At 36.9% G+C, this 15,913-nt stretch overlaps 2 long non-coding RNA genes across 3 annotated transcripts; one reads left to right on the forward strand and one right to left on the reverse strand.

Moving 5' to 3' along the window:
* Window positions 1-7,512: 7,512 nt before the first annotated feature.
* Window positions 7,513-11,072, reverse strand: LOC143527811 (uncharacterized). Of its 2 annotated transcripts, XR_013134275.1 has the most exons (4): window positions 10,793-11,072; window positions 9,658-9,780; window positions 8,844-8,933; window positions 7,513-8,638 (listed from the first exon to the last, which is right to left on the reverse strand). It is a non-coding gene; the product is annotated as an uncharacterized LOC143527811 (long non-coding RNA). The 2 variants fall into 2 exon arrangements; XR_013134274.1 differs by lacking the exon at window positions 8,844-8,933 and having other exon boundaries at window positions 10,793-11,057.
* Window positions 11,073-11,152: 80 nt separating this feature from the next.
* On the forward strand, window positions 11,153-15,097 carry LOC143527812 (uncharacterized). The gene is made up of 7 exons (XR_013134276.1): window positions 11,153-11,311; window positions 11,435-11,521; window positions 11,609-11,686; window positions 11,876-12,013; window positions 12,282-12,404; window positions 12,600-12,674; window positions 12,770-15,097. It is a non-coding gene; the product is annotated as an uncharacterized LOC143527812 (long non-coding RNA).
* The last annotated feature ends 816 nt before the right edge of the window (window positions 15,098-15,913 follow it).

Here is a 15,913-nt window from a genome sequence, read left to right on the forward strand (position 1 = left end):
TGCAGTACATAAAGCCAACAAGAAGGACTCCTGTTTTAGCTCCAATATCCTGACAGTTTCCTGACTCTGCTATCAGCTCTCAGGTTCTCCCCGTCTGTCCTTCTCTCTTCGCTACACAGCTCTTGCTATTTGGCTAAGATTGGTAACCGGTTTTTCACTAAAAGTCATATTGTTTTTACTTCAGCGTTAGAAGGGATGTTATTAGGAGATGCTTAAGTTAAAACTTATCAACTTCATAAGCTTTACTAAGCATATTTTGAAGTTTTAGTTGTGATAAATATGTAAACCTTTTTGTTTTATCAAACTTTTCCAAGATATTCTCCTATTTTGGATAAAAACACAAAGGCAGATTCAAGCAGCACTTGCCATGTGTCAGTTTCGAGAAACACCGGCTGGTGACAGAATAACAATCTTGTTGTTGTTAGTCACCTTTATGGCAGCTCTGCTGTAAATCAGTCCAGCTGCGAGGGTTGGATTATTATTATTAAGCAGTTCTTAGCACATGTGTTCTGTTTAGGTTGACAAATCTCAAATTGCCCACGAAGCATACAGCAAGAGGTGGAAACAATCTCTCTCCAAAGTCAAATCAAACCATATACTTCACACATGCCATATCAAGATGACAGAAAGCTGAGATGTATCTGAAGAAACAATCAAAATACTACAGATGTCTATCTTCCAAAGGAAAAAGAAAAATCAATGATAGTTTAATGCAATTTTGGGTGGTTAAGTGCAAGAAGAAAAAGCAAGAACAACACAAAAGAATAACGTATGGAGTTCAATCATCACAGAGGAGAGAGCATCCATTGAAATCTTCACCGTCATAACTGTTTAAGGCCCCCAACACTCAACACACCTCTATTCTCTTTAATCTTTCATGCTGACACTAAGCATTAATCCTGCATGCACACATGCACAAATGCACACATACCTATATGCACACACATGCACGTGCACACATGCCTATATGCACACTTGCACACACATGTCTCTTTGTTGTTGATAAAACACTGTAACCTCTTATAAATCAGCACCATCCCACATGTCAGCAAGCGTTCGGCCTCACCACCTCCTGCAGTGTTACATTAGCAAGATAATTGGACAGTATTGTTATTGTTTACCATCTTTAGATGTCCAACCCATATGACTAAGGTTAAGTAGACAAGCAGATCAGAAATAAATGCCCCAAATCATTTCTGCTCATCTGACTACTGTGACAGCACATCTTCTACCAGGCATCACTGTGTGTATGTGATGACTCGCTTCCAATACAGTGTAACAGCTGATCAGCACCCAACATGTTTTATATTCTCTGCATTTCTATATTCTCTACTTCTTGTGTGCAGGTGTGTATATTTGTGTGTGGCCATACATGCTTATGTGTGTGCTTGTGTGTATGCATGCGTGTCTTCTTTGTGTATGTGTTTTTGTGTGCATATGTGCATGAGTTTGTGTGATGTGGTTTGTGTGTGTGTGTGTGTGTGTGTGTGTGTGTGTGTGTGCATGTGTGCGTTTATCCCTGCGTTCTGTGTTGTCTGTGTATTTGTCCTGAGGCATTGGGGACAGGCTGCCAGCCAGGCACTCTCAGAGCTGACAGAATAAGAATGCGTTTCTCCTGACGGGGGGTGGGGGGCTGTGGGGGGGGCAGACATGTCCTGGCCATCACGGAGAGCCTCGGAACTGCTGGCTAATCAGCATCCCTGAGACGCCTGCTGCATATGTTCATTATTTACTGCACACTGACAGCACAAGATGCAACATGGATGCAGTGTGTTTGGAGAGGGTGGTGGATCTGCAAAACCACTCAAATGTTTTTTTGGCACTGGTGCTTATAACAACAACAATAATAGTAGTAGTAATAATAATAATAATAATAATAATAATTATTATTATTATTATTATTATTGTTGTTGTTGTTGTTGTTGTTGTTGTTGTTGTTAATAATAATAATAATAATAGTTGCTTTAGAAAATTATTATTAGTAGTAGTACTAATACTAACAAATTTAATTAGATTTGTCACCTGTAAGAATGAATGAGAGTTTGATTCAAATGCTTTCAAAATGAACTAATTCTAATTAATTTCCAGGTGTGTAGGAGTTGTGAGAGTATAAACACTGTTGACATGTGAAATTACCATTTTGAGAATTTTTAAGTAATTTTGAACCATTTCAGTGTAAATTATTGTTCCATTAAATACATGGTCCATGCTGTAATGAATATGATTGCAGTTATAACTTTGTCTTCAAATAAATAACAGATGATCAATTCAGATGTAATGCTTTTTAGCACTTCAACCTACCAACATGTTATTACTCTCTAATTCCACCCCTTGATTTTATTGTCAGAACAACATGAGAGGTATTTTGAGAGCAAGGCCACTGCAACTACGGTTAGCTTTATCTTGAACATTCAAAACCTTAACCTGTCATTGGTTAGACTGGCCACATGATGCCTGGGTCTTTCTTAGTTGAGGTGTGTTGTGTCTGCTATGTCACAAGCATAGACACACACATAGCAGACCTGGTGGAAGAGCTAGTAGATGAGAGGTGTGTAAACTGCCTACCACATCATCTGTCTGCAATCCAAAAACATGAAATGTGAAAGGATTGTTCACCAGCTTGTGTAGGGAACTGGTGGCATGGACTAAAACTACTAGTAAGTTCTACTAAACCTCAGAAAAGACCTCATCTCTTGAGATCTGCTGCTCAGAAACCTTCTGATCTACAGCACCATGACTGGCAGCCCCATGAGGTGCTCAAACCAACTGTGTGGTCTTGACATGCTGTTTAAGATGAATGACTAAAATGGAACACAATCCCCCAATAGAAATAAAGGAATGAGACAGAAGCACCATGGAAACAGAGCAGTGCACAACTTCACTACACTCAGAAGAGCAGTATGACTGAAACAATCATTCAGCTATTTAAGCAAGGTCAGTCACAACAAACACAGTGGCTCTACATGTATACCATTTAAGTATGTAAAATAAATTATTTGGTTATAGTGATGCATTTACCATATTGTGGCGTGGTGTGGAAGTGAGGAGTCAGAAACCGATCCATTTTTTAAATATAAGAACCTTTATTCAAATCGCCTTGGCAACGTAATCACGCTTGGAGACGTGAACACGCAGAACAGACTCAACAACACATGAAACATGATGGCAGGTCATTAGTACAGTAACATCACACACACATGGCAGGTAGACTCAGACAATGTACAACTACTTAAACTAATACAGGGTGACTTAAACTACATAACACACGCAATCAAATACATAACTAATAAATACATGCACCAACATTACACATAACAGGAACAATACCGGAGCTGCAGGGGCTCATGGGAAATAGTGCCGTCCCCCAGCGGACCGACGCTACAATATACATTTGTTCCTTTTATATATAAAAGGTGAAGTTGTAGTTGTTGTACATCTTACAACTTTTCAGTTAGTGTATCATAATAAAATGAAAACTGTGAATGCCCATCAGCATGTGTGGGGAGGCTTTTTTCTCCCAAGAGTCATGCACAAATAAACCTATAAGCTAAACTGATCCACCTGTCCCACAAATGTCAAATTTTCACACACACACACACACACACACACACACACACACACACACACACACACACACACACACACACACACACACACACACACACACACACACACACACACACACACACACACACACACGCACATGCGTAAACAGACACATCAGTCTAGAATGATCTTGATGGGCCCTGCCATATAGCCTGGAGAACGAATCTACCTTTTAAAGGACGTTTTTATGTGCAGGCATACTTCAGACAGGTATAGATTAGCAAGTATCCTGAGGCAAAATACTCCAGTATTCCACATTTTTCATTCAACCCTATTTGTTCAAATCTGACTAACAGGCATGTATCCTCTGAGAATTCCTGTATAGACAAGAAAAAAGCAATATGTGTAGATCACAAAACAAGACAAAAATGAAAAGCATCATAATAGCTGCATGTCTTTAGATGTAAAGTAGCATCGTCCTATGAAATAACTAGTAGTTAGGGTTTTTGTTGACGTTTATTTCACTCTTTAGATAATTCTCAGTTTAGCAGTTTTCAAACTCAAAAGCTGTGTCTTCTCTGTTTTTTTGTTACTTTATTATTGTCTCATTGATGTAATGCCAGATTGAGCCCTGTCCAATGCTTGCTTTCCCATCTCCTGAAATAGTAATAACAGTGGATAGGGGAAGGTTGCATTGAGCAAATATTGATTTGCAGCCAATTGCCTTGCTGTGTATAACCTCCAAGCTGTGGGTTTCATGGTCATGGCTGACCCAGAGAGAACAGGTTAATTCTCAGTGTACGCTCCAGAACATGAAAATTTAGCTTTTTTGATTTCTTCAAGCCATGTAAAGAAGGGAAGGCCTACTGCAACATTATAGACAGGATTCCATTGTATAAAAATAATATGATTTCCTCCAAAAAGAGCCGGCGAATACAAAGGGAAATTTCAAAAGTTAAATCAGCTGTGTAGGTGTTAATTCAGCACTGGACATCTTATCCTGCTGTAACACAAGTGCCACAGTGTGTGGGTAGGCAGCATTCAGTTTGCAATCTGGTTCCTGAAATTTTGGTCTTGGGAGTAAAGCCTTTCTTGATCACAAAGCCACTAAGGCAGTGAGAAGGAGAAGAGTGCCCTTTCTACCCCGCATACCTCAGCCGTCACAGCTCCTTGACCCTTCCTGATGTGAGGAGCTGCCCTGTTTTCAGGAGCACACCTGGGGTGAGGTCACTATACTTCAGTCGCCTGTGTAATCTCAGCTCCTGCGGTGGTCTCCATTGTTTCTGCACCTGCCTCCGATGGAGAGGTGTTGGTGAGCCTGCCCCGACCATGATAAGGTCTCCACATGCTCCACTGGTTTCACCTGAGAACACTAGACCCACCCCCTACCTGCTCCATGGGCTAAAGATGAGAATGTGGGTTTTGACACCTGGATAGGGGGACATTGGTTGTGTGCACCATGACTGTCATGATATATTTGGTGGAGTATAACTTGATCTTATTGATTTTTTTTTTTTTTACATTTGAAGTCATTTGAATGAAGTCTGTCTTGAAATTAGAAGTTAGTAAGACCACTTGATTATCAAAAGTCATTGAATAGGAAAAACTCATTCTTTTTTGAGCAATCTGTGCCATTGAAATTCTTAAATGCTTTTTAGTAGTAATTAATTAGTAGCAATGAAATTTTAATTACATTTTTAGCAACTGTATAGTATACTGTATAGGATATTCTAACACAGTAACACAGTAAACATAATTTGAGTCATGTAAAGCATGCGTCAGTGCTTTCACTTGGAAAATTCCATGTACATTTTATGTGCATAAACAATAAATCAAGTCTTTCCATTGCAGTTACACACTTGTCTGGAAGTTTCTAATTCATGTACATTGAAGCCTCTGTTCTGTGACACATCTGGTTTCTCTCATCCGTTCTTAGAAAAAGAAGAAATTATGCACAAAGACATGGCTGTTTCCCCCGGCACTTGTTTATAGATAGGGTGACTTCATGTGAATGTTCGTACAGTTCAACGAAAGTCCTTATGTGAGGTGTGAAAAAATAGCATTTAATTAGTGATTCTTGATGAAAGGGAGAAGCGTGTGATACAGCCCTGTGCATGCACACTTTTCAGGTAGCCTTTTCAGCTTCGGTTCATTATCTCATCAGTGCTTCATCACCCGTCTCTCAACCCCAGCACAGAGAGGGGTAAAAAGATGAGCCCTGGCCCTGTGAAGGACGAGGGGATTATTGTGCTGTCTCAACCCCCCCACCCCCCCATGTCTGAGCATGTGGAACCCTGCAGAAGGAAAGATTGGAGCAGCTTTATCTCCCTCAGTACTCAGCAGTAGACATATAAGAGAAGAGGTTGGAGCTCTGTGTGTGTGTGTGTGTGTGTGTGTGTGTGTGTGTGTGTGTGTGTGTGTGTGTGTGTGTGTGTGTGTGTGTGTGTGTGTGTGCACGTGCGTGTGTGTCTTCATTTTGCATCCCCGCTGTTGTAGCTTAATATAACCTGGCTGAATGCGTCCCTGGCAGGCCTCTTCTTTCAGGGATATCATGTGTAGGCCCTGTGGGTTTAGGCTTCCTCTTCCATCCTTCAGTTTGCCCTGCAGGCCTCGGTATGAGATTCCACTGTGGGTTTCGTCTTTGTGATTTATAAGTCTTAGTTAGAAAGTCACAGATTTCATCAGAATGCAAATTTATTTTCATAAAAGAACTCTATATTTGCACACATATTTGCATCATTCCAAGCACCACTCGAAGTCTTGGTAACAGACTTATTAAAATATTATTTGTCCATATTCTGGTCGTGGAGTCCAATTTCATATATGAAAGGTAGCTATGGATTTTCTCTCCTTTACCTACATGCTGCTCCATACCTTGCCTCTCTTACCTGTAAGCACCTGGCCGCTTGCAGATATGCCCACGTGCTTGGGAATGTAGATCAGCTACCCTGAGAGGAGCTCGCAGGAGAGCAGCAGTGAATCCGGCAGATATGATACCTACTCAGAAACTGTGTCACACTGTAGAGGATTTCTTTAGGAGCCCATACAGTATAAATGTGTGTGTGTGTGTGTGTGTGTGTGTGTGTGTGTGTGTGTGTGTGTGTGTGTGTGTGTGTGTGTGTGTGTGTGTGTGTGTGTGTGTGTGTGTGTGTGTGTGTGTGTGTGTGTGTGTGGTGGGGGAGAGGCAGTGCATTACCCCAGGCAAAAAAAAAGTGTACTGAAATATACTTAATTTAAGTGCACTTAATATACTTCAGTGCATCATGATAAATATACTAAAAATGTGCTATTTTCACACACTAACTTTGTACTTAAGTGTGCTGTATGCATGTTTTATTACTACTAAAATTGTACTTAAACATAATTAAATATACTCAACTGTACTATTTTGAGACACCATTAAGTCTATTTAAGTGCACCTATAGTATACTTTCTCCCAGGCAAAAAAAGTGTACTGAAATATACTTAATTTAAGTGCACTTTCAGTGCATCATGATAAATATACTAAAAATGTGCTATTTTCACACACTAACTTTGTACTTAAGTGTGCTGTATGCATGTTTTATTACTACTAAAATTGTACTAAACATAACTAAATATACTCAACTGTACTATTTTTAGACACCACTAAGTCTATTTAAGTGCATCTATAGTATACTTTCTCCCACCAAATCTTTATTTTAAAAACATACTTTGTGTGAACTTGGAGTATGTTTAAATCCACCTTTAAGATTACTATTAGTATATTAATAAAACATAATAAATGTTTTATTAAGCACCATTGGTCTTTGTAATGGCACTATAGCATACTAAGAACATATTTATTACACAATAGCACATTTATCATAAATGCATTACAAAATATAAATGTAAGTGTACTTTGGTGTACTTTTTTCACCTGCGGGACAGCTCTACTGTGTGTTAGGTATTGAATTTAACTAATTACATCAACACAATGCCCATATATATATTTTAAAGTGTTTTTATTGACTTATAAAATGCTTTGTGTATTTCCACAATAACCAAACCTTTTAGATACACTGAAATACAGCACAGACAAGTGTTGTGAAGTGTAGCTTGTAGTGCTGTATATTAGATCCAAACAGAAACCTAAACAGTTGCTCTTGTATTCAGAACAGTTCTGTGTCAAATTCACAAAATTTACATAAACAAAACATAACTTAATAACTACATAACTACACTACATTTTATACTGTTTGTTTTTGTACACAAAACTCTCATTATTGCATTTTCTTCTAATGGCTGCTCTCACTTCTGACACACTTGTACCAGGAAACTCCAAAAGTACAGCATCAGTACAAAAAGAAAATAACAAAATGATAAATAATGCTTGTGAACTTTGTAAGGCATATACCACAAATTACACATTATAAAACCTAAATAAACAAGTGACAAGTGATGAGTATTAATACAATGCATTCAAATGACTAAAACTGCTTTGACAATAGCTCAGGCATTGGAACAGGCTAGGGTTAGGGTTAAGGTTAGAGGTATCCCAATTGCATGTCCTGTAGCAGGCAGTTCTGTTGTGTTAGCATTTTTTTAAAGATTTGTTTGCAGAATGGTAAAACAGCCAACAGTCCTTCTCAAAATGGTTTGTGCTAATTCATAGGCATAGTATTACCTTTTTTGTAGATTTATTGTAGATTTATTCAGTTCACTGGTTATCTCAAATGGTCTAAAAACACTGGTTCTGGAGAGCTACCTTCTTGCAGAGTTTAGTTCCGTCCTGTATCCAATAGGCTATCCTGCTCCTTACTTAAACCAAAACTGTGTAGCAAATTGTGGTTGTAACTAGGCTCTGAGGGAGGTAGCTCTCTAGAACCATAGTTGGTCATTATAAAAACACCAAAATGAAGAAAAATCAAAAATACATACTAACAAGGGCACTCAGCTTTTCCGGGTCTAACTGATCCTTTGGTGTTCCAAGTGCTGAATTTCCAGTTAGACTTGAGGAAGCCAACACATCCCTCCCAAAAAGAAGCATGGCTAATTCTTGGGTGAACAGTGTCCGGTTTAATCTTCGGAAGCAGCTTTTGCTGACCTGCACCCTTGTGTTGCCCAGGAAAATCTGTGTCCAGAAAATATATTTACATCCTCTTTAATTTTCTATGGATTTATGTAACAGGACATAAAACATCTGCTTAGAAAGTCATCACATTTTAAAAAACACAACCTATGATGAACAACACCTTATCACAAATTACTGTGTCATGATTCATTTAAAATATGCAAAACTGCTAAATCGGTACATGAAAAATTAAGTGCACCTTTACCTTTTTCATTTAGGAATTAAGTTTGGCCAAAACTACGTCATGCAACAGGACAATGATCTCAAGCACACCAGCAAATCTACAATAGAATGGCTAAAAAAAAGAGAAGAACCAAGATGTTGCAATAGCCACTCAAACTACAGACCTCAACCCAATTAAAATGGCAGGACTTTAAGAGAGCTGTGCATAAACAAATGCCCACAAACCTCAATGAACTAAAGCTACGTAAACGTGCAAAGAACAGTGTCCCAAAATTCCTTCTGAATGATGTGAGACTTCTAAAATCATTCAAAAAAGATTTCTTCAGGTTGTTAAATGCTCATTGATTCATGTGGTGTACTTCATTTACACACATGGCTTCTGCCCTTTTGCAGTTTTTTGTAAATAATAACTTATTGTAATTTGTCATGTTATTGATCATCTGAGATTTTATTTTCCTAATTTTATCACCTATGGACCAGATATTAATAATTATAATAATAATACATTTTATTTAATGATGGCGCCTTTCATGGCACTCAAGGACACCTTACAACAGTTAATAAATTAAAATCAGACAAACAGATCTACATATATTCAAATACTTTCAGCCAGATAAAATATAAGACACACAGGGAGAAGTGAAAATGAGGAGTCAGAAGTATGCTAATGTGAATAGGTGGGTTTTAAGCAGAGATTTGAAGGTAGATAGACAGTCAATATTGCGGATTTGAGTAGGAAGGGCATTCCAAAGAAACGGGGCAGAGTAGCTAAAAGCTCCCACAGTAGAAAAAAAAACATATTTAGCTACTTATCAATTTATTTATATAATATCAACCTTTGGTTTGCTTCCATCCACTGAGGTGGTACACTGTGCAACCCCTCTCTTCTCAGCTGCCATCATCCACATGTCCTCATTCCTAAGAAAGGCCTTTTTTCTCTATCAAGACCTTATAGTTGTCTGTGAATATCAAACATAAAAGGTAAGACAAAATATCTACAGCATGTCTTTTCAGTAACTTTGTCAAGATTCCATAAAAACGTAATTACATATAAAGCAAGGTATTTACAGGTAGCCATAAAGTAAAGTCTTAGTAACAAACCTATTCCTTTCTACCATAATATATATATATATATATATATATATATATATATATATATATATATATATAAAACACTTCGTGTTCAGATAGGAAGCAACACTGATTGTGAATCAATTTCAACTGCTCTTGTGCAAATGGAACAGACAACAGGTAGAAATGAGAGATTTTCAACTGATTTCAAAGATTTTTATTCATTGAGATCTAGGATGTGTTATTTTAGTGTTCCCTTTATTTTTTTTAACAGTATATATATATATATATATATATATATATATATATATATATATATATATATATATATATATACACACACACACACAGTATATAATGTAATAGTCTATTAATCACAGTTAATTCATTGGTTGGAGGTGGGGGTTATCTTTACAATTACTTCAAGTAAAATGGAGTTTATAGTGCTTCTCATGTGTACCCAACCACGAGAAGCACCGTTCTTAGTTTTAAGAACGGGTGGATTTTTTGTCTGCCATAAAAACATCCTTCGTGTTTTCTAAGCTGTGCACACAATTATAAACGAACGTTTACTTGAAGCAATTGTAAAACATTGCATGTATCTTTACTGGAAAACACGGAGGCTTTGGCCGACCAAACGCAACTTCCAACGGGAGTACATTTCATGGCGGGGGTGACATGTTCTCACGTTTGGTTATTGTAGAAAGCATATCCATTCAACTATTTTATGGCGTGTGTCAATTCCAAGACAAAAATCGCGAGCGAGGAAAATCACTTCGCGCAAGGAAAACCGCTCACTCATACTAGATAGTTTACCTCGCTCGCTATTTTAGTCTCAGAATAGGTATGTTAGGTATGAAGACTAGAAGCCTACAGGAATGCACTTATGAGAATACATACCTCCTAGTAATAGCAGTTTTGCGGCCACCTTCTTTTGTGGGTCTTTCCTGTTAGCCTGGTACACGTCAATCCACCCGTCGTCGATCCAAAGATCCGGCCTGCTAATACCTGAACTAGCTGCTTTGTGTACTGGAGTGTCACAATGTCAGTACTTTCGACATGAACTGATTTGTCCCTGAAATCAAATATTCCGAACTTAAACGGTGCCGTTTTCTACTGGAAATATTCCCCGAACTGTACCCGACCTTATGATACACTTACAGCTGTGACTGAGTTAACAAATAAATCCTAAGTACCCATGAACACATAGTCTGCTGTAATTGGCTCTCTGTATCTTTAAAGTGATTGGTTGAAATCAAACGAGGACGTTTAAGATACTATGCGCGCGTTTTTATGAGAAAAATACAACGCTTTGCAGCAGACATGGCATCTAAAAGACAATACAAAGAATATCTACTGGATGAGTCGAAACAACCTTCAAGAGCTACCAAACACAGACGGATTGCAAAAGAGAAAGAGGTATTTCATGTTTTATATATCTTCTCTTATTAACAACAACAATAATTATGAAAATAATATTTGTATTATATTGTAATATGAATCGTTAATTTTGACCACAAGGGAATGTTTTGTTCATTGCAGAATACTTCATACAGTAGAGAAAATTACAAGAAATACCTGTATTGTGCAACCTCAGACACAAACACAAAAAGAAAGGTCTTAGAAGAGGTATGTTATGTTTCCATTTACAAGAATACAAATTATGGATGTTTTAATTAACGTATTACACATTGACATTGTAACTGCATTCCTTAGATTCCACTTTCATTTAATGGAGAAGAAAAATCTTCTTTGGAGGCATACTCAAAACTCATTCCCACATGTGACATGCAGGTAAAATCAATAAGATAAAATTCAATAGCAGGAGATTTAATTGTCAGTATCTGTGTGCTGTTTCTTAATTTTATTAGTACAGAGAATCTGCAAAATACTTTACTCTTAAGTTTTCATTCATTCAGAATTGTATTCGTTTGTTATTATATAAAGATTGCTTAATACATCCATGAACTGTCCCATGATCAGAATGTTCCAGATGAAGAACCTTTTACAGAAGAGGGAGCAAGCAGTCAGCCATATGATGAAAGCATAATAAGAAAGCATCATGTCAATTCAGCAGGAGAAGAGCAGCAGCAGGAAACACCAAACAAAAGTTCATCAGAGGTACTAAAATGTCAGAATTTGGAAATATGTAGATTCATTCATGGGACTGTGTTGAATTGTTGTTGCATTATTGTCATTCCAGTAAGATTATATGAAATGGGAATATTTGTGCATTAATTTTCCCTGTCATGTGTCAGAACACTGATAAGTACGGTCCTTGTATTTTAAAGCTGTGTGTCTTTTCTTAAAATATGATATAATCATGTAAAATTGCTGTTTCTATTTCATTTGACAATGTTCTATTATGTTGATTGCACATATTATGCAGCTAGCCAGAGACGAAGAATGCAGACAGTCCCACTCAGTGCTGGAATTGCCACAGACAGCATACCCAGACAGCACTTTCACTTATGCAAGAGGGGATCAACAGGATATGCAAACAGAAGTACAGGTAACAGTTACTCAATGAAGATTTTTAAATATAACTGAAGCTCTAAAAAAATAATAAGCTGTCAATAGTATGAAAATTGATCTAGAAATAAAGGTTATTATTATTACTATCATTAATATTCCCATAATAATGATATATTAATTGTCAACATCAACACTAGTTTAAATATTACAGATTTATAAATATTTCTTACAGGAATTATATGAAACGCAACCAGAACACATAGACTCTGCCACAACATTTGACCAGCAAGAGATTCCAAAGAGCAAGGTTGTTAGCTTTTATTATCGTATGTTTTGAGTACAAAAGCAGTCTTTTTCTGTAGATGAGTTATTTAAAGTTATTACTATGTAATATCTTCACAGACAGACCCTTTGGATGGAGATGATCTTGCATATCCTGGAGCACCACTGACAAAAGGACAAAGTTTGCTCTTACTCATGTCTTATGTACTAAGGCACAATCTGACATCGGTGGCACTGGAACATCTATTAAAGATTTTCAATGAGCATTTACCAGGCATGGCACCAGTGACCACATATCTTTTTCACAAAGCTTATGGACAGTATGGAAATTATCAACCACATTTTTATTGTCCAGCATGTGGAAACTACTTAGGGGATAATACAAGTGAACTACAATGTAGTGCTTGTCATGCAATAACTGATTCCGAGAGCTGTCTTAAAAGTGGGTGTTTCTTTCTAGTGCTTAAATTGGCTTCACAGCTCAAAACATTGCTTGAACAAAAACAGACAAGTTTAAACAAAGATCAGCTGTCTGCAGATGAGATATCAGATATACAATTTGGAGAAGAATACCGTAAGCTAAAAGATTCTGGTGAATTGGGTGAGGATGACATATCTTTAATTTGGAACTGTGATGGGATACCAGTGTTCAAGAGCTCAAAGTATCAAATCTGGCCCATTCAATGCCAAGTCATAGAACTTGAACCTAAAGAACGTAAGGCAAATATCTGTCTTCCGTGCCTCTGGTTTGGGGAGAAGAAGCCCAACATGTTAACATTTCTGAAGCCATTTGTAGATGAGCTGTTAGTTCTAGAAAGAGATGGCATTAAGTGGAAAGACTCAGCAAACATAGAGCATGTCTCCAAAGTGTATGCTCTCATATGTAGTTCAGATTCAGTTGCTCGCCCACTTCTAAGAAACACCAAACAGTTTAATGGGTTTTATGGATGTGATTTCTGTTATCATGTTGGAGGTGGTCCTTACATAAACAAAGCCCCAAAGCCACATCTCAGAAATGAAGCTGAGCACTTTCATGATGCAATGGCTGCAACACCCGAGAATCCTGTAATGGGAGTAAAAGGACCTTCATTATTAATGAAACTCAAGACATTTCAAATGATAAATGGATTTGTTCCAGAGTATCAGCACTGTGTCTGCCTTGGTGTGACCAGACAACTAGCCAAACTGTGGTTTGACTCAAAACATCATGACAAAGAGTGGTACATAGGAACAAAAGCAGACAACATTGACAAAGAGCTCATTGCAATTAAACCCCCAGTTGAAATAACTAGAGTACCACGATCTGTGGCAGACAGAAAATATTGGAAAGCATCAGAGTGGAGGTCATTCCTCTTATTCTATGCTCTGCCAACATTGAATGGGGTTTTAGTGAAGAAATTCTGGAACCACCTTTTTCTGTTAGTGTTTGCTATGCACATTCTTTTGGGACAAAAAGTGAAACACAGTGACATTGAATTAGCGGAAAGAGCTCTCAAAAAGTTCACTATGCTGTTTGAAAAGTTATATGGAGCAGCAAATATGACATTTAATGTTCATCTACTGACACACATTGCAGCAAGTGTGAGGAATTGGGGGCCTTTGTGGGCCACATCAACCTTTTCCTTTGAATCGTTTAATGGCACTCTGTTACATTACTTCAGTGGAACCACACATGTTCCTGAGCAAATAGTTAAAAGATTTCTTTGCTGGAGGAGTCTAACACAAAAAGCAGGAAAGATAATGGCAGATGCTAATGATGGGGTTAAAAACGTTTTTTCTGATCTCATAAACAACAAATTATCAACCTCTAATTCATCTAGCCTAAATGAAAATGTCAGGGTTTTTGGCACACCCTGTCATGGCAAACTGTCTGCGTTACAAACAATTGCTATCAAAAACTTGCTGGGTGTTACCGTCAGACACTGTGAATGTTATCACCGTTTCATTATAAAAGGCATACTCTATCATTCAAGCAGTAACAGAGGTCTAAAAAAAAGAATTAACTCAACAGTGGAATTACAGGATGGAAGATTATGTAGAATTCTTAGCATGGTAGTATTCAAAAGACAGCATTTATCAATGCACTGTGTACTGGTAAAAGAGCTCATGAAGACTAGTAGACAGCTCTGCAGGGATGGTCAGTTGAACATTGCTTCCACTTTTGTATCTGAAGTGTTGGAATCCAAGAATGTGTATGCAGTGCCCACTGAACTGTTCTACAGGAAAGCTGTTTTGGTCCAATCAAGAGGCAACGAGTATGTTATTCCTCTCCCAAACAATGTAGAGAGAGATTAAATAGTAACTGAAGAACTATAAGAAAAACCTTACAAAAAATAAATTTCAAGATTGTCCTGTTATATGCATTATTTATTATTTATTATTATTATGTATTATTAGAAATGCTGGTGACCACACAGGCTTTTAGTGTATTAAAAAGTGCTGTATGTTGCTGTTGTTGTTATTGATCCTGTTTATTCCAAATTCATTTTTGTATCACATAAAAAAATAGGTGACTTCAATTTAAAAAAATAACCCTAAGGTATATTTGAATAAAAGTAGCTAACTAAAGATTATTTACATTTAAAAATAAAAATGGATAATGCATTTATATCTTTTAGCACTTTACTATTTTACTGATAAACTGGTGGAGTATTTCAAAACATTAAACAGAAAAGGTCAGTTAAGGAAATGTACTTTTATTGTATATTTGTAAACACATCAAAGCACACTTTAAAATAATGTACCAAACGTGCACTAGGGTAGTATATTTATCTGAATACACCAAAGATCAATTTAAATATGAATTCAAATTAGTGTACTTATATGAAGTACACTGAAGTACTGCTGAGATAAAATGTACTTGCAATTATTGCATTGGAATTTGCACTTAAAATAATTCAGCATTATTTTTTAAGTAGTATACTTTCTCTGAATACACTAAAGATCAATTAAAATATTAGTTCGAATTAGTGTACTTATATGAAGTACACTGAAGTACTTCTAAAGTAAAAATGTACTTGAAATTAATGCATTTCCATTATATTTTATTTGTACTTATATTAAGCACACAAAAAAGTAATGTACTTGAAATGTATTAGCTGAAATTAAAATACATTGGTAGTACATTAAAGTATACTTAATTTTTACCTGGGACACTATGTTTCTCCAGTGAATTATATTCCTTGACAAGACTACTAAGTGATGTAAGTTTCAGCCAAGTTAAAAATCTTTTGGTTTAAAAAAACAAAAACAAGTTTGTGCCAC

Source organism: Brachyhypopomus gauderio, chromosome 12 (assembly GCF_052324685.1).
Source record: "Brachyhypopomus gauderio isolate BG-103 chromosome 12, BGAUD_0.2, whole genome shotgun sequence".
NCBI classification, from domain to species: domain Eukaryota; kingdom Metazoa; phylum Chordata; class Actinopteri; order Gymnotiformes; family Hypopomidae; genus Brachyhypopomus; species Brachyhypopomus gauderio.